At 39.0% G+C, this 19742-nt stretch overlaps 1 protein-coding gene across 11 annotated transcripts in view; it reads right to left on the reverse strand.

Moving 5' to 3' along the window:
- CLOCK (clock circadian regulator) overlaps positions 1 to 14866 on the reverse strand; it is a 61649-nt gene extending 46783 nt beyond the window's left edge. For 4 of the 11 annotated variants that reach the window (XM_053940485.1, XM_053940490.1, XM_053940491.1 and 1 more), the window contains exons 1-3: positions 14714 to 14866; positions 4598 to 4699; positions 2395 to 2481 (exon numbers count right to left, since the gene is read on the reverse strand). The gene's annotated coding sequence lies outside the window, so the exon portion shown is untranslated. Of the gene's footprint in view, positions 1 to 2394; positions 2482 to 3732; positions 3922 to 4597; positions 4700 to 13844; positions 13976 to 14713 lie in introns of those variants that run through there. The other 7 variants (XM_053940489.1, XM_053940488.1, XM_053940484.1 and 4 more) reach the window with 5 other exon arrangements.
- Between the last annotated feature and the right edge of the window lie 4876 nt (positions 14867 to 19742).

Here is a 19742-nt window from a genome sequence, read left to right on the forward strand (position 1 = left end):
ACAACTCACATTTTGACTCTCGACATTTTTCTTCATTTTAAATTGAGGCTTATATCTCAATTTTGAACAAATTAAATAATACTGCAAATGACTTTATTGTTTTTATTAAAACCAGTGATTTTTTTCAAATAGTTTCAAAATGCTTCTGGTATTTATGCTGTTACAAGCTTAATAGTTTTGGGTGGATTTTAATGATTATATTAAAATATTGTAGGTTTAAACATCCCTATCAACAGAAATCTTAATTGAACATTGGAAATTTTCTGGAAAAAATGCTGAAAGCCAAAGTCAAGAATCTGCAACGATCTAATAAACAAGAAACATAGCTGAATTTAGTACTAATTACTGGCTTAGATATGTGAGAGATTATACTACAGTTAAACATGCAAAAATCTTGGGAAACTCTGAACTTAAAATTAAACAGGGCAGATGGAGAGTACTCTTTCAACTGCTATTTCAAGATAAAATGATTTAACACCAGCACCTAAATATCACTCAGATTTTCAACACCTTAACAACTGAGGAATTCATTCCAGGCCAAAAAAAAAAAAAAAAAGTCTGTCATGATTCATGACAGCTAAGGCACGAAAAAGGGTAATAATTGCAAAAACTTGCAAATACCATCTCTTTTTCATTTTTTGTCTTGCTGTTACTTAATGACTGCCATAAAACACTGGTCTTGGGATTTTATCAATGCAGATGAGCAGCTCAAGCAAAACATTTGGCGTGGGAAGCATACATATTTTCAAATTCTATACAAAAATTGTAAAATGAAAGAAATCAGAAGATTCCTCTGTTTAACACTTTAAAAATATAAGCAAACTAATCCATCAGAAAATCCATCTGAATTATGGAAAACAGTTACGATTTAGTCGTTTGAACCACTGTCATTTATAGTATTTATGTGCTTCATAGACATAGTTTATATTACAAAAATTGAAAAGTATTTCTGGCACTTCAAATTTTTTCTAAATCAGCACCCAAACTCATGGCTAGACTTGCAGCATAGACACATATCGTAGAGGTTCACTGCCCTCATCCACTGACCTATAACCAAAGTGAACAAGTATGGCTCTGTCCCCATTAGAAAGTAATCTGAAACTGTAGAAATGGATCAGTAGATCAAAGCAGCTGGTGCTGACACTCCTATGCTAGCTGTTCAAGAGGGTTTATTTTGGATTAGATTTCATCTGGTCTCCAGAAGCAAACATCACTATCACATGGACCATTCAAATTTTTCCAGGAATTTCATGATTGATGCAGAACTCCATGTCCCTAGTAGAGACAGAACATCACTCTGCACCTACAGCAGAACTCACAGACTAGTCTTCTGAGAAAGGAATGTAGTTCAAACACACTGAGACAAACAAGTGGTAAGGGGAGACAACAGTGAGATTTTCTCCAAAGCAGTTTTAATAATCCAAATCACAATTGTAATGCATACATTGGAGTTATACCCTACTTTTCAAACCAAGCTAATCAAAAGAGATGTCATGTCACAAACAGAAAACTTGATGGCACTGAAAGACTTCAGAAAAATTCCTCACAATTGAAAAACAAAATCATGATGAAAGACTATTTACTGGCTTCCACAAAAAAATTATTTCCTCTGTGCCAGAATTCAGCAGAAGACATAAATCTAGATGTTCCTACTCCTTAGGCTTCATTTCTCTTTTCTTTGCTTATTTACTTCATCTTTTGTCCTGTTTTCTCACTTCAAATATTTTACTTCACTTCTTGTTTCTACCTTATTTCTTTCAGCCTTTCTCTCATTTATTTATTCATTTCCTCCTATTACCTATGCTATTAAATACAGTAAGGGAAAAGTAAATATTCTTGCATCTCTGAACGTTTAGACAGAAAAGTTGTTTTTCCCTGGAAATTCAGATAGTATAGTCTGAGACAGGTTTGTAAGCACTACCACTGTGATTTAACTTGCTCTAACTCAAACAAAATTTAAAAGGGGTGAAGATGATCATGGGCTTACTGCAATGACTCATATTGATCTCTAAATTCTGTGTTAACCAACTATGGGAATTGAGAAAAATCAGATTAATGACACAGGAATATTAGTCTACCGTAAGACTGAAATTAGCCTGGTTCTAAACATCATCTTAGAGAACAGCCCCAGGAACGAAGAAATACTAAGGGAAGCTGATCAAGGAATCTATGGAATGAAAGAAATAATAGATAAAATATATTTGGTGTATACACAGCTTTTTACCCTTTATTTTCTGGGATATGTAATTTTTATAATACTATAATCCTCTAGATTTTAGGTTATATGCCAGTTTCTCCTGAAACTGTAAATTACAAATACGATTTTTTAATCTTTTTTTTTCACATACAATTAATTCATTAGTTGCTTAGAATAACCAAACTACACAGACTTACCTAGTTTCACTGACGTTCAGTATACAAAATTCAAATAAATTTCCAGAAGATTTCGTAAATGAAAGAATGGGCTTCTCTCTACACTTGCTAAATTAGATGAAAACAAAAAAATCAGATCTCTTTAGAGCAATTCCTAAAGCAAAACTGCCTTTTAAGAAAGACAACACTATACGAATTTTCACATGTACACAATCTGAAAATTTTAAGTATATTATATTGCCTTTCCATTTCAGAACAGATATGATCTTCATGTTTTAAAAATGTTACTTGAAAAGCAGTCTCAAAGATGCACAACACACAGAGGTTTTAAGGATGCCAAAAAAGAAGTATTTTATAACTTTTAACCACACACACCTGCACTGTCCAAAAAGATCAATTTTATTATGATAAAATATTGATCTTGTGAACATGAGAGTAGCAATAAAGAGAAAAAGCAAAGAATAGAGAAAAACTGATTGAAAAAAAATCAACAACAGTTATGGAAATATACTGCTGAAGCAGAATTTGAAGGACCAAATCAACAGTACATGCATGATAAAGTTAAAGAAAAGTACAAAGAGTGCAAAAGAAAATCTTCTTACTCAGTGTTTGTACCTGACACTACAACGGAGCCAAAGAGATTAGACCTGTTTACTTCTCACAGTCCAACTAGAACATGCTCAGTAGCCCTGTCTGCTTATGACTAAAAGGATTTGGAACATATCTACCTCATCTGATTTGGACAGATGAAATGGATTTAGGAAATTCATTGAACTGGTACAAAACATATTTTCAGAAATCTATCAAGCTGCCTAATGTAAGTGGGAAAGCAGAAAAAAATACTGCAGCATAACAATTTGTTTCTCCTAAAACCTTGAGTTCTTGCTCCAGCATATGCAGGTGCTTTATTTTTCCAGTGGCAAGATTTTCATTGCATTTTGCATCAAGAAAACAGCATGTTCTTCCTTCTAAACTTATTCTCAGACACAAATTGATGTTTGGTCGAATTTTAGGTGAAGGAGACATATAACAGAAATTTAAGTCTTAGTAAATTATAAGCAACTAAAACCAGGGTTCTGGAACAGGAAGTGTCAAGCATCATTAACTACAAGCACTGCTACCTGTAATTCCATTCATGACCATACTTCATGTATGACCAAGCACCTCCAATGCATTATAAGCCACGAGGAATACAGGAAGGCTTTCTGCCAGCAAGACAAAATAATCCCATTTCAGCAAGATTGGCTCAATGTCAGTTCTACACAAATAGATCAATTTATTGGGGTTTTTTGACCCAGTATAAAAGTGTGCTTTGAACCAGTCAGAAAAACAACAAAACATCTGAAAAATAACACCTACTTAGAAAGATAAAACATAAAAACACATTCATGAAGTCTACAGAGGGCCATAGCCATGATCCTCATGATCCACTGAATCAAAATCCCATTGTGCTCAAAAGATGAACCACAAACCAAGTACCCTGCTGTTCTGTGCTTCTCTCTGTATGATGCACAAAGCAATCAGCAACCTTACTGCAAGATACAACATGGACAAATCTTGCAAATATGAAAATCTGCACCTCCCAGCCCATCCTCATCTGGACAGTACACAGTGTCCAATCAAGGAAGCAGGGAGAAGCAACCCTTTCATAAGGTGACATGTGAACAGAGATAGTGGTACTTGAACCCATTAAGATGCATTCTTCTGCTATATCCTTACATGAACGGGGTATTAAGTCACCTCAACCAAGAGCATATGCAAAAAAAAAAAAAAAAAAAAAAAATCCAAAACAAAACAAACCACCCCACACCACACAAAAATACTTCAAACAAACAAACAAAAAACCACTCAGAAAAGCAGTGAGCATGGCAGTACATATGCTCATTCACTGCAACACATCCCTAGGAGAGGTATTACTTTAGTCTCCAGAAACCACAGGGCCACATCAGCATGCTGCATTGCTGGGGACAGTGCCTTCATAAGGTCTGGGTTTTTTCTTCCTTCTAGTTTCCAAGGCAGCTCAAGTACAGTTCAGTTGTTTCATTCCATGCTCCAGTATACAGGATAAAAGCTTATAAAAAGCTTATTTGAAGTTTATTCTTGCCCACACACACCATTAATTTGAATCTCAAATTGAAGTGGAATGTCTACCTTGCCTGAGGTTGAAAAAGAGTTTCTGTTTAAAGCATTACTGTTCTAGTAGCAATAATATCTGCATACTTACTTAAATTACCTAGAAATACATTGTGCCTTGTAGAGTGGGTGGGTAGCATTAGTAGTTCAAATGTGATGTCATCTGAGTAAAAGTCTTCTTTGGCACGGTCTTCTGAAAAACAACAAAAAACCTCACATTTTAATGCAAATTAACTGTTCGAAAAAACTTTTTGGGGATGAGCCCTTGATTATTTCTGTTTTCTCTCCTGCCATTTCAGTAATTTCATATGCATCCTTAAATTGTCAAAAAAATCACTTTCTAATTTTTCTATTCAATAGAAGGATGTAAATACTTGTGAAGGAGAACTTCAACATTGCACACCACCTTTTACAGAGCTCTGGCACTGTCTGAAATCCAAACCCATGAGACAAACGCAACAGCCCAATGGTAACACGAAATTTACAGATGTAACAATGTCTACAAAACATTAATATTACAATTATTGCACTACAATTGCTTTGGATTGTATTACGACCTTGCAGAACATTAATAATACACTATGCAAACTTCTGGAAAGAAACTGCATCAATAAAATCTTAACTGTGTGTAATATGGTTCAAACAGGACATATGAACTACCTCAGAACACAACCTGAAACTCCCAGAAAACATAGCATGCAACAGCACAAGACTCCTCTCACTGATCAAACTCCCCTCACTAATCAATCAATCAATCACTCTCTTCAGTGATAAAAAACCAATTTCAGTAAGATGTGCTGAGCAAAAGCTAACTATACAACAGAGATTTTTATACTCATACACTCTACTTATTCAACGAAGAAAGAGCTCCCCATCTGCTACAGATCATTAATTCTGTATTCCTACACATCATGCTGTATTTTAAATACACATGCACCAACCTGGTAATACCATCTAACTGATTATAATCCTGCTGGAAAAATCTACTCCTACTGACCCACTGCTGATATTTTCTATTCAGCACTCCCATGTGGCAAAGCATATCCTTTAAGGCATACATAAATCCATTCCCTTCCATTGTATGCAAGGACTGGCGGATTTCCTTTGACATAAAATAATCAAAACAAAGTAACTTCTAAACCCCTGTTCTTTACCACCTTATCCCCAGTACATATAACATAGAAAGAAGAAGCTGGCAGCCTAGGGAAGAAGAATGTCAATGCTTGAGGAAGATCTACTGCCAAGTCTAATGGGATAAGAAATGCAGACCACTATCACCTACATATCTATTTTTCTAAGTGGTCAAATGAAATATGAAATTTTAGAAATCAATTATTTGAATCAAATACCAGCATGTAGATAAGAAATGGCAAACTATATTCTACAGGGCAGGAAGATAAGATGTATTTTTTTTTTAAATCTATGCCAGTTTATGAAAGATTATTTTTCATTCCTCTGTTGGCAACATAAAGTTTAATGTAACTCAGTCTAAACCAATCATAGATCTAATTGTCTATACAAAGGCACTACAAATGTAACTAAAATAATTTGAAAAAGCAATTTCAGTTATTTTAGTGAAAAAAAGTTTGTGATCCTTTTGACTTAGATAAAATGGTAGGATGTCAATCACCATTGATGTTAAAAACTTCTATAATCCCACTCTCAATTGTACTGAAATTCGTATGTCCTCCAGCCTGTAGCAAAATAGCATGTAATAGAAGGTAGCAAGAGGAATGCCTGAGATGAAATTTTCAGGCACAGGTGCCTGTTGTTTTTCCACTCACTTTAAAAGCAAGTTCAAGTGACAGATAAATTTCTTAAAAAGAGTTTAAAAAAAAAAATCTTAGTACTAGAATTTGTGTCCTAACCTCTCTGTCAAACTGATGAAAACAGCATATTCTCAAATCCTTTTCCTGTCTCATTTTTTTTTTTCTTCAGAAGAGCTAAACCCATCAACATAATTTCTAAGTTTCTATAGATCTTTTTCCTGCTCTATTTCATAAAACCTTCTAGCTACTCTTCCTCTTGATCCAGACTACTTTTCTGATTTCATTATGCTTTCCAGTTCCCACAAAATATTTTGCTTCTTTTCCTCCAAATGTGTATATTATTTGGGCTTGCTTTATGCTGTCTTATGCTTCTATATTCTCATATTACTCATTGCTGATCTATCTTATCATCTTCTTAGAAATGAGAATTTTTTTAATTCACTCACTATGAGTCGCTTATGAACTTGAATCCTTGTCCCCCTTTCTGAGGTCATTGTCATCATTTTCTATGTCAGTGAAATTCAGATCACAAGCTTCTCAAGGTTGAAACTCTATCTTATTATCTATGAAACATCATGAAGAGCTCTAGGGCAGCACAAAATGTTTAGCTAATGCTTCTGAGCTGGAAAAAAAGACTATATTAAAAAAATGAAGTAGAACATTTTAACAACAAAAACACTTCCAGAAAAATGTATTATATGTAAAATTGCTGAGATATTAGAGAACTACCAGTGGAACTACCATATTAGTTCTGAACAGTAGTTCTCAAACATACAACTGCTAGTATTACACATAATGGATGTTGCTGCTGTGGATGGCAAGAAAACTTTATTAAATCACATTACTACAGTAAAACTGACAGGAAAGTGTGTGTGTGTGTGTGTGAGAGAGAGAGAGAGAATCTGCATTTCTATTCTGACAGTTCTTGGAAGCTGTGATTCATGCTGCTAGTTACTTTTATACTCACAGTAGAGGAAAACCCTGTTTCCTTTAAAGTATTTGTTGTTACTATGAAAACTACTTTAAAATAAGCACAAGTCAAAAACACCTATTTTGCAGTCTGCTATGATATTTTTAAATGAACCATTTTAAAACTTGAAATCAATAAATTAAAATGTGTGAAGATTATGAGGCTTGACAAGTATACTTCATATTATACAGCAGAGAACTCTCTAGAAATGAAAGCAGCACAAGCTAATAAAGTTTTCTTCACTTTTACCAAGATTTTCAGTTTTTCTAAACCAACCAGCAGGACATCCTACATTTCTCTACTGAGACTTCATAAAAATCTTCAAGTTGATTTCAGTCTGCTGTTTATTATGATAAATAAGTAATGCAAATACAGGCCAGACAGGAAAGAAGCCGAGAAATGCCATTCTAGACATAAATTCAGTTCCTGCTTTTCAACAAGTAACTCCATGTTACATGACAGAGGAGTGGGCTTACTGGAAATCTGATTTGGGAAATACTTTTGTTCTTATGCTGACAGAAAAATATTATTTTTATTATTATTTTGCTATAATGTCACACTACGATATTGTTGGTCCCCCTCCCTTTCCAAAACAGCCCAATATTCTTCCTGTCTCCTCAAGACCTGATGACACATACAACTCCTGCTCTCCTATCCAACACAGACCCAGTGCATGCTGAAAAAACAGGTCAGCACCAAAATCCCATTGCATTATGTCTCCCTCAAGAGAGGGCAGTGACACATTTCTCTCTACCCAGCTTGCCCATTTTCCCAAAATCTGTGATAACATTATAGTCTGTGATTTCCATCCCTCCTACAAACATGGCTACAACTAATCAACTATTTCAAAAGCTACTGGTGAATATGTAAGGAAAGAATGAGAGAAAACAAGGAAAAAGCATAAATCACAATTTCTTAGGAAATCAGGCTTAAAAAAAGGCAACTCCCTACAGCTTTTAATCGAGGAAAAGATCCTAGTTGTTTATTGAGCCAAAGAAATAAGCAGCTTTTGGCAAAATATTTTTTATCTTTTTACAACTTCACATGTAGGTTTCAAATTAAGCTTTGGGGAACCAAGGTGGGGAAATTACCACCTGAAACAAGACAGGTTTTTTCTCCTAATGTATCTTGAGGCTTTTGGATGACTGGTAAAAATCCAAGCATTTAACATATCTCTAGCAAGAGTAATCTGAAAAATTACACACCTTCTATCTTAGCACGCCAGCAGGAGTCTACATCCTCTGTATTCACAACCATCTTCTCAACAGCAACCTCTAAACACTGTTCTAGCAAGGTGCATGTCAGTAATAGCCAACACTCAACAGGCAGTCACTGACATTTAACATGCAATGAAATAGCCACCAAACACTTCAAATGCCCTTAAATGCCAGAAACTATTATTAATTACTTCATTAAAAACTTTACTCAAACATAAAAATGGAGACTTATGTTTTATTTAAAACAGCAGCAGGATTCTCAGAATTTGAAATATTAAATTAGCGGTATGTATTTTGAAGTACCTTTTTATTAGGCAGCTTAGTATCTCATACTTTCATTAAGACTGCAATTTAAGATGTAAAAATATATATTTTTATAACATCAGTGTTTCTAATGTCCATTAGGAAACTCACACATTAACCTCCCACAAGAACCACTTCTTACCAGCCAGCCTGGCCTCTATGCTCACAAATACCTGCCCCAGTGAAGAAAGTGCTGAAACTTTCTGGAGATCTACCGGTTCAGCAGATTATGACATGCTTATGGGATTTGGATCATTCTTCTGCAAGCCATGGAGATACACTCACAAATTTGTGGTGCTGCAAGCTAAAAATTCTTGTAGATGAGGTCGCTAGGAATACTACTCCCTACTATGAAGCACTTAAAATTCTGACATCATGCAGGATGATCAGCCCATTCCCAGGTATTCCTCCTTTTCTAAGTGTCCCACAGCAAGACCATTACTATTCTGCGTGTTTAGCGACTTCTGTGGCCTGCTCTGGCTGTAGTAGACCACAAAGCAGCACAGTCTTCACTAAAACAGGGCACAAAAGGGGATTCCATACAAAAGGATCTATAATTCTTAAGTACCAAAGCCAGGGAGAGTTGCATCATTCAGCAAGACTTTTTCAGAAGTTAACAGAGATGCAAACTATGTAAGTAACCAGTGAACACAGTACTTTGCCTGTTTCTGGAGGCCTAGTCCCTGTCCTTGTCATGCACACAGCTAAGCTTTCTCCATCAAAGCAGGAGTAATATATTCTTTTAATATGCCAGCAGGAGGGAAAAGATGTGCTCTCATTTTGTCCAGCAGCACAGGGTTACAGCACAATAACCTGGATCACAGAAACTGGAAAGCCAATCTCCAGTCTACCAAACAGGGTTCAAACCCTAATCTCTCAGCAGGCTCTGCATCACACTGGGAAGATGCATCAACTCCTAACTTTTTATTTCAGCGGCAATTTTCAGAATATGGAAGCAAAAATAAAAAGTAAAGCTTTACTGGACAGAGCAGCACCAGAAGTACACATGCTTCTACAGGGCAGCAAACAAGAGATGTAATTCTTGGGTTCCAGTTTGTAATGGCATTCAAAATTTTAAATGGAACACAGGCCAGAATATAGGTATATATACATATATATATATATATATAAAATCTCCTTTTCCTCCAAGAAAACAACTGCCCTGGTATATCTCTTTAGCCCAATTAGACTTTACTCATCTTGTCCACAAGGAAAAGTGAGGTTCCAGCCTTTGGAATTTTGTTGGTTTCTTGTTTATTTTGGGTGTTTCTTTTTTTTTTTAACAGGAGACATGAACAAAACCTCTTCCTCTTCACTCCTTTGTGCTTCTGAACAAAAGGGAGAGTCACCACAGGGTTTTGGTCCAAGTCCAATCCCATAGGTGTGCCTGAGGTGTGGTTTGAACATGCCTTTGAACAAGTGAAGGCCTAATTTACAGATTGCCTAATTTATGAATAGTAAACAGATTTAGATGCCAAGATGCTCGGTTATGATAAGATTCTGGAAGATGTGAATGAGAACAAAACTTCAGTGTTCAACTTTGGAAAACTTTACTAGTGAAAACCTAGAAACCTCTAACACAGATACCAATTTTATTTGGGGCTGGACAGACAAAACCCATCTAAATCAATTTTGACTCCTCCATATTATTTTATGGATCTGGCCATATATCAAAATAACATACATAAAAAACCATGCAAATGTCCTTTTTAGTGGAACTCTAGAAAGACCTCTATAGAAGAATTATGTCACATATATTTATTTTAAAAACCCACTTTAATTGGATCTGTCTTACTCCAAGAAGTGTTCTGTTTTAACAAAAGGACAATAGTCTAACACCATTTATCTCATGGTCCCAAGCCGTCATTATCGGTAAAATGACATTAGCTTCAAAACTGAAGCCTTCTCACATACTCTGAGATGATCTCACACACACAGTTTTAAGAGCAAAACATTGAAGTAGCCACATTTATTCCTAATTTGGGTACATTTTTATCATGTATATGAGGTATGCCCATAGTATCTACTAAGCTTCAAAAGCACCACACTCCAAATATAAGTCATTATCACTCTTGAATCTCATATACATAACTAATTTTTAAGGATCTATATTTAATAACATTTTAATACTATTAATGATGATTTCATAATATATTCAGAACATTAGTACAGAATAAGGAAACTTATTCACTGATTTTAACGACAAAATGTAACAGTTGGAAAGAGTCCACAGTGCGCAGCTCTAAACCGTTGAAAGAATCTGTGAAGCCTTGTTATTTCCACATAATATTAAACATATGACAACCACAGAGGACTAAAACGTTTTATGTATATGATTATATATTCTAAAAGTGGCTATAAATGAAGAATTTATAATACACACAAAAAGTATGGTAAGAGAACACTAAGACTATAAATTAAAACACTCAGAGGTGAGGTATACCAAAATTAAAGTGGCTTTTACATTACAAAGGAATTTTGTGGGGATAGAGAATTCAATCCTTCAGGGCAGCTGCATTAACCCTGAGTCTCCTTTCTCTTCTGTTATTTTGCATTTCACATCTTTTAAGTCCTACAACAAATAAACAGTGTAATGTCTGTCAGAGTTTTAAAGTATTACATGGATTGAGTTAACAAAATAACCAACTATACTAGTAAGTTCCTTTCCCCAGATGGACCACCCACAGAAGTCAATGGGGTACCTTCCTAATGGATCTACCCAAATTCACTTGTGCCAGAGTTACAGAGAGACACCGGTATCTTTCATTTCAGATTCTGCTAAGGGACTGAAGGTGTGCTTCCAACACGTCTTTTTATACTGAAAGACCACTAAATCCAATCCAATAATATCAATGCTACTAACAGTAATTCAGTATTAGCTTAAGATGAGAGAAACAGTTGAATGGTTTGGCGACTATCTGACTATCTGTAGTCTCACTATTTTTTTCTCCTCTAGAGATAAAGCTACTGTAAAACAGCTACTGCTCCTCCAACAGCCTGGTGACTCTCCTGATCTTGTGCCACCCCTTCAGTGGTGAACCAGTTCATTAAAACGGAAAGGTTAAATATACTTTGCAAAGTAAATAAACAGAAAGGAAGAATGGCAGGAACAATCACTACTGACTTTGCTATGCCACTACCTACTCACATCACCAATCCTCCGAAACAGTTCTACACCTGCTTTCACACTTGGCCTTCACAGTTTGCAGTGTTCATAGAGAAGCTAGTACTTTTAAAAGGCTGAAACACTAAAATGAACTTTTCTTTACTTCAGAGATCTACCAAAGTCTTTGTCTCGAGAAAAACTAACTCATGACAGCATGATGAAAAGGCACCTTTCAGCCACTTCTTCTGAATTATATTCTGTATTTAAAACTGCATTAGGATGCTAATTTTCTACTTTAAGAGGAAAGTTATCCATAGTCTTCATCTATAAAATTAGGTTGAAACCATGAGGCACTGACAACAAATTATATCCATCTCCTGAAGGAAAGCACAGATAAAAAAGGAGCTGCTTTCAAATGAGGAAATTACCTAGTGAAGAAAACTGCATTTTTGATTCACAACTATTTTCAATACAAGTTTATTAGTTTTTAATAAAAAAATCACAACTTTCCAAGTTGATAAAAACATTTCATAAAAAGAACATGTGGAGAAGCTGGGGGGCAATACCTCCACTACTATTTAATACCTTCAACTTTTTGCAGAAATTTAAAATAGAGGGGGGAAAAAAGCAAAAGCCTAAAGCTCTTAAAAGCAGCAATTTCTTTTGCAAGACCAATCCAACCACAAAGATTCATGACTTCTATGAAATTCTATACTAAGAAGCTAATTAACCAACACTGCAAATTAAATTTAAGGTAATTACCACTCAGTTTTTAAATTGCTTAGTACAAAGAGAGTAAAGTTACCTACAGCAAAGGTGTGGGGGTCCTTAGAAGAGCATTAGTAACGAAAACACTCTGCTTTCCTCACATTCTTTTATTTTACCTAAATGTGTTACAACTTTTCCATGTAAGAACATGAAGCGGAAGAAATAAAAAACAAGACATGGCTGAATGGCACCTTAAACTATTAAATATCAACCCGGAAGTTTGGGGTTTTTTCCCCTGTTGGAATTGTTTGTTAAGCAGCAGTAACCCTTGCCTTACCAACAAAATTCTCAGACAAAGTTGCCATATTCTACAAAAACCTAAACCAAACACATTATGTCTGGTAATCTGAAAGCAGTGTCTGTAGCGAGTTTGAGAAAGTGTCTTAAGTGGATACATATGAAAATTAATAGTTTAATTTATAAAAAAAATTTAAAAGCAGAGTTACTTTCAACTAGAATCTATTACAACAATCAAATGCTGTCCAATTTCAAATAACAGGCCCAAACCCCACAGATATTTATAAACAAAGTCAATATTATTTCTGTAAAACTGAACATTATGAAACAACTGCAACTGAACTTTGCCAGGACTACCACAGTCGAGGTGTATTTCTCAAGAACTTCTTTCTCTAGAGTATTTGCTTAAACAATCCTCTTTGCCTCCTGTCACACCTGCTAGCCAGAGAAATCATACAGGTTAAAAATAACCACGTTAAAAAGAAAAAACAAAACCACAAAACCAAGGTAGTTAATTTTAACCTGGATCATTTCCTCAAGCTAGTTACGGGACACAATTCCGAACCGTTGTGCTGGTGCAGCTGGAGCAAGGAAGAGGCAGGCCAGGTCAAGTCAATACTGCCACCAAAAGCACAGCTTGTCAACCAGTCATTGAAGAAAAAATACCTACTTTAAGGATTTAGAGCATCAGGTTCTATGATCGGCCACTCTGCGTCTATATACAGTTTCATATTGCAGCCAAAACCATACCTTTCCCTATGCATCTTGGTAGGTTAACCCTTAGCACATGAAAACAGCGGCCTTACAAAAATCTCACTGCAAATATGTTTGATTAGTTCACAAGCACTCCTCCTCACGGGGAAAAAAAAAATTTCCATTTTATATCGAGGCCTAAAATATTCGGAATTTGAAAGTGAAACCAACCAAAAATCCTGATCCAACTTAACCCAAACACAAAATTGAAGTACCATGGATTTCCAGTCCCTCGCTGGTCGTATTTCACACCTGCATGCATGGAGTATTTAACACACTGACTTTAAGGCCGCAGTAACTCGAAAAAGGACGAGGGGCTACTGAGAATCCCTCATGTTTCACGAGCGTGAACACGCGACAGTTATCGCAATAAAGTTATCGCAAGCGAAAAAAAAAGGGGGGGGGGGGAAAAGCCTACGAAGTGCATACGTAACCCCGCAGCTCCAGCCCACCTGCCGCAGGGAGAGCGCGGGGCACGCTCTCGCCACCGCCCGGAGCCCGAGGCCCCGCAGAGCTGTCCCGCCGCGGGGAGGGCCCGGGGCCGAGCGGGCACCGACCGCCGCCCGCCCGCCCGCCGTGTAAACACCCGCGCTCCGCAGGGCCGCCGCGGAAACCTCCCCCGCGCGTGGGGCGGCGGGGCCGGGCGCGTCCCCCCGGCGCCCGCGGGACGAGCCGCCCCACGGAGCGGCGGCGGAGGGGCCGCGGGGCGAGGTACCGCCCGCGGCTCTGCTCGGTCCGGCGCGGCCCGGGGAATACCGGGGAGTCCTGCGCCCGCCCTGCCCGGTTCGCGGGCGCGGGGCCAGGCAGGCAGCGCTCCCGACGCGCCCGGGAGTTGTGACAGGAGCAAAGTGGGTCACCGGGCCTAGCGGGTGCCCCGCGAGCGCCCCCCGCCCCCGGCCGCGGCCGTGCCCGCCCAAGGGCAGCCGCCGCACTCCCGCCCCCCGGTTCGCGGCGGGAGACACACGCCGGCGCTGTCAAACTTCCACCGCTCCCCTCCGCGCCGTGCCCCCGCCTTCCCCTCGCCGCCGCACACCGGGGCCCGGCGGGTCCGCCCGCACCGCCCCGCGCCGCGCTCGCTGCTCACCTGGCCCCGCGCTGCCGCTGCCCGCTTGCGTTGCCCCGGCGAGCGTCGCTCCACCCGCGCAACCCCGCGCCCGCCGGCACTGCCCGACTGAACGTCCCGCTCCCGCTCCTCCGGCGGCGGCACAGCAGCACCCGGGCCCGGGAGTCCCCCCGACACCACCGCGCCTGCGCCGCCGAGCCCCCACCGCCGCCGCCGGCCGCCGCGGCGCCTCGCGCCACCGCGCGTGCGCCGGCGCGCACTGCAACCCGCGGCAGCCCGGGGCCGCCGCCGCCGCCGCCGCGCGTGCGCGGGAACGGCACACCGGGGAGGTGATCCCCGCTCTGCGCGCGCGCCTCGCCACGCGTGCGCAGGGGGGCGGGCGAGGGCTGCGCGCGCCTCCCTGACCTCGGCTCACCTCGCCTCAGCTCACCCCGCGGGCGCGGGAAATGGCGGCGGCGCGGGCCCGGGCCGGCAGCCGGGCTGCGAGCGGGAGAGCGGGCACTGCGCTGCAGGCGCAGAGCCGCCTGCCGAGCCCGCCGAAGGGGCTCCGCTGAACGGAGCCGCTTCCCCGCCGGCACGGTGAACCCGGCACAGAACGCGGTCGCACGCGCGTTCCCAAAGCGGAACAAGCGACATCCCGGGTCCTCTCCGGGAAATGCGCCCCGAGGTATTTAGGGGTTCAACGAACCCGTCCCAGCGGAGGTCCGTGGTTTCTTCTTTCGTGTACATAAAGCGGTGAAATTCCCAGAGCGGCAGAGACCAGACATGTTTGCCTCAACCCTTTTGTGTGTGCGAGGCTTTCAATACCGTTCGATAATATGCGGGGGCTATTTAAAAGTAAACCTGTTATTGCCTGCAGCAAAACATAGCGGCGAACCGTTTTTTTTTGTAAAATAAAACGCTTAGAAGTAATATTGTATAAGCCCAATTTTTTTTCCCTCGGTTAAAAGGATTTTATTTTTCAATAGCAATGTATTTAAAAGTATCTGTAGAAGTTTAATTCGTGTTTGTGTCTAGAAGAAAATAAAGAACTTGACTGCAAATTGTCGGATTTCCTTTCTGGGGTGCTTTTCAGGTAGTTCAGTTTCCCCATTTGATTTACAATTGTGACCAAAGTCTTAATGCAAAGATACTGTAGGGACAGGAGCTTCCTTACCAGTAATGCTCTCAAAGAGCTGACCATGAGCTTTTCCACTGGAAGAATTCTGAAAAACGTTAGTAAAACGGCTTATTTTTGTTACTGATTCGTAATACTCTTAATTTGAGCTTTCAGATCAGGAAAATGTGACATAAGGAAAGCTAATAATATTATCTTTTGCTCAAAGGATAACGCTCTTAGGTTGAAATGCAGTAGAGATAATAGGGTACAGCAGGATTGGAATATCCAGGAGAAAATGCAGGAATATTTTCAACAAAAATGCGTAATTATCAGAACTAGAACACGGCAAAGAAACCAGGAGGCTACAAATAGGCTGTATCTATTGAATTTGCTAGAAGATCTTTAGTAACCAGTGATAATTCCTCAGAAAAAGTAGGGATGCTGCACTATCTCTTCACACCTTCCATGAATAGGAGCTTTACACCTACTTACTGCAATGTTGCAGTGACAAGTTATTCTTTGACAAGATCAAAACAGGCAAGACAGCTGTGGAGATGATGCACATTTGCATTTTCTGCCAAAGCTGTGGCCTAAGCGAGGTCATTTTTTTAATGCTACTTCTCTTTTGGCAGTATTTTGTAGGATCCTGAAGGAGCAGGACACCTTAGAGATGGTGTGGTGGTTTTATGAAACTATTCTCCTAGAAATACTATTGCTCTGCTCTTGTCATCAGTGTGGCTTTGCTGTGTAATGATAATTGTGGTTCACTCACACGGGCTATGTGAGAGCCAACACAACTTTTAAACAATGCCAAGTTAGGGGCAGCAGATCTTTTGTGAATTGGTGAACGGTGGGACTGCATTGAGCTGGAAATGGGGAAATTTCCAATGCACTTCCATTAACTATAGCTGTGTTTCCTAGAGAAGTGCCATCGCTATCCTGCATAATGTACTTCAGAGCCACAGAATGACCACCTGCTTAGTGTGTTCCTCTTTGATCCACACTGGCCTGTTCAAAAGAGGATCTCTTTGAGGAAACTGGTGTTGAAACTAAATTTCACATCACTCCAGAATACTAAAATGAGTGGATGTTGACTTGAAAGCCTGTCACAATCCACATAATGCTTGCAAAGCAAGGTTGGCTAATATTCCTGGAGCCTTTTCTTCCAAACAGTGTAACTGACTCAGTACCAGAAACATCTGGTTTTAACCTGCAGATTACCTTGGATGTTGCTGCTGCTCTGTCACATCTGGTGGCTTTAACTACAACTGCGTGATCACTTTGCTTGAACAAAGACAGGGTCACCAAAGGGGAGGTTTGGCTCTCTTCCTGTCGCATCTGCTTCCACTGTCACACACTGTGCATGTGTCCCTTGCAGCAGCCACAGGAGTGGGAGGGTAGCTGGCTGCTGAGAGGAAGCAATGCTACTTTTATAGCAGCCAGCTTTGATACTTGAAGGGGCTGTGCAGTCCTATCTGAAGTCCCTGACGAGCTATTTACATTTAAAACTACTAGCTAGTGTTCTAGTTAGAAGTGGCAGATAACGGCAGATAAGCCGCTGTCTCTGAAATGCATCTACTAGTTATCTCTGAATCTGGAAAATAAAAGCTTCCAGCAGTGGTATCTGCCAGTGGGTAACCACCAATAGGCTTACCAAAGGAGTAGAAAACCATATTTGAACTAACTTATGTCAGAACACATGATCTTAATTAAAATTTTTTCAAGCAATACATGTTTTTATCTCAGTAAAATATCTTACCATTAAATTGCAAAATACCGTGCTTAGGCAATATTCTTACCACGGATTTACATAAATTTTATGCAAAATCTTTGCTTTTTTTCAGATCTTTTTTCCCTTCAAAAATAATCAAATACCTTTTCAACCTTTAAGAAGTGGACTTTAGATCTAATGATTACAAACAACATAGAATTTTTCATAATGTGAATTATTTAGAAATATTCCTAGTGCCTTCTGCTTTCAGATAGATTCCCCCATGTTTAGCTATCCCAATGAACCTGCCTTGTATTTCACCAGTTTATACACAGGTATTGTGGGTAAACACCTGTCCTTGTAATTCTGAGTTCTGCAGTTTACAATGGCTTTGAGAAACTTGCCATGTGGAAACTTTCAGGCCAGCAGGTTGAGGTGTTCATTAACCAGTAAACACATTGGGATACTAGAAAAGAATAAGGAAATATAATGACAGTTCTGATGTAAATGATTTGTAAAATAACTGAAGTTATTGAAGCATTTGAAGAGCACAAGTACCTTTTCCTATTGTCTGCTTCTACTTTAATTTGTTATAAGAATTGCAGGACAAATTTTTTCTAGCTTCTTCCGAGATCATTGTGATTCAAAGAACTGTTGAAGTAAAAATTCATAGCAGGCGCAGTCTACGAAATATGTTAGTAAAGCTACCAGACACTTCAAGCACTGTGCCTCAGTTTCATTCCTCAATAAGTTTTTAAAACTGATTTTGTCCATTGTAGAGTTTAAATTACGTTTTTGAATCTGTGGCATACATTTTACTTTATTTAAACGTGATTTTAATTTAACATTTAAATAATTCTCCATCCCTAAGTAACATCAGGGAAACCTTTGTATATTTTGATTTTTACCATGTTCATTATTTTCATAGTTACTATTTAAAATACAATCTATATAAACCCCAAAAACTAACCAACAGATGAAGAAAACACAGACACAGAAAATGCCAAAACCAACAGGGATTTTCTTGTTCCTCTCCAGCCCTTTGAGCAATTAGGATCTTTTGTATCTGACTGAAGTTAAATCAGCTAGTGTGGCCTGTGGAACTTGGAGGTCAAAGGCAGGTGAGACAGTTTTGTTAATAGCGATGAGAGATTTTTAGGGATACTCATACTCATTCCTAAGGGGTTACAAATTTCCTCAGAAGTTCTTTTTTATGCAATGGTAAAATGCAGAGTTGCTTCTCCATTATACAAATCAAATGAAAATCAAGAAAGGCCACTATTTTCTCTCTTCAGATCTTGAAATTTAAATTACTGTAATTCTAACAATTTCATTTGGTTGTCCTATTCCTTTTGCTCCTGGAAAAAAAATACTTGATTCCTGTCAATGGAGAAGAAACTCCCTCCCAAAAAATCTTGAAGGAAAAGAGAAAACTGGTCTGAATCTAAAATATGATTAAACATTCTGTACTAATTCTCAGCGCTTTTCAAAAACATCTAATAGAATTGCTAACATACACAGAACTAGTCATGGGAGTCCTTTGACATTTCTGCTGCATCCTGTCACAACTTCTGCTGCCATTAGAGAATTCACAGGGCAATCAATAAACTAACAAGTCCCCAGCTTTCCTCAGTTTGCATAACTGAGACTTTTCCTGATGGACTTTTGATTTGTTCACGTCAAAGGGGAAATAAAGGTAGAATAATCCTGTTAGACCACTCCTGCTGAGAAAAGAAACTGCACAGTGGACACCACTTTCTTAGTGAAACCCAGAGATCTCAGTAAGGTTACATACATGGTGATAAGCATGCTCAGCAAAATAAATCTTCCATGTGTTTGAACAAAAGTGAACGATTAACCCTCACGAAATGAATTAACAAATCAAGTAGGTCAGATGATTCCATTGCTTCCAAGAAATTGCTATTTCATTAGCCTCTCGTATTTCATTTTTCTAGATTTTTTTTTAAATTGCTAGTTGACTTCTTTGTATTGAAGTATTCTACATCTTATGCAAAAAAATGTAATTACCTTGACCAATAAAGATGAATTATAGCCCAAACATCCTCTGGAGCATTTGTAAACTTCTTTTGCATACTGCTTTCCACAACTTCCTCTTAGCTTCACATACTTTTGCCTCCTCTGAAGACATTTCCATTCCTGCAAGTGCTGCTGCTTAATTAGAGAGTAAAAACAATAATAGGCATCTTTGGAACATTTTACATGCATTTTAAAATAATATC

The sequence above is a fragment of the Vidua chalybeata genome, chromosome 4 (genome assembly GCF_026979565.1).
Source record: "Vidua chalybeata isolate OUT-0048 chromosome 4, bVidCha1 merged haplotype, whole genome shotgun sequence".
Classification (NCBI taxonomy): Eukaryota; Metazoa; Chordata; class Aves; order Passeriformes; family Viduidae; genus Vidua; species Vidua chalybeata.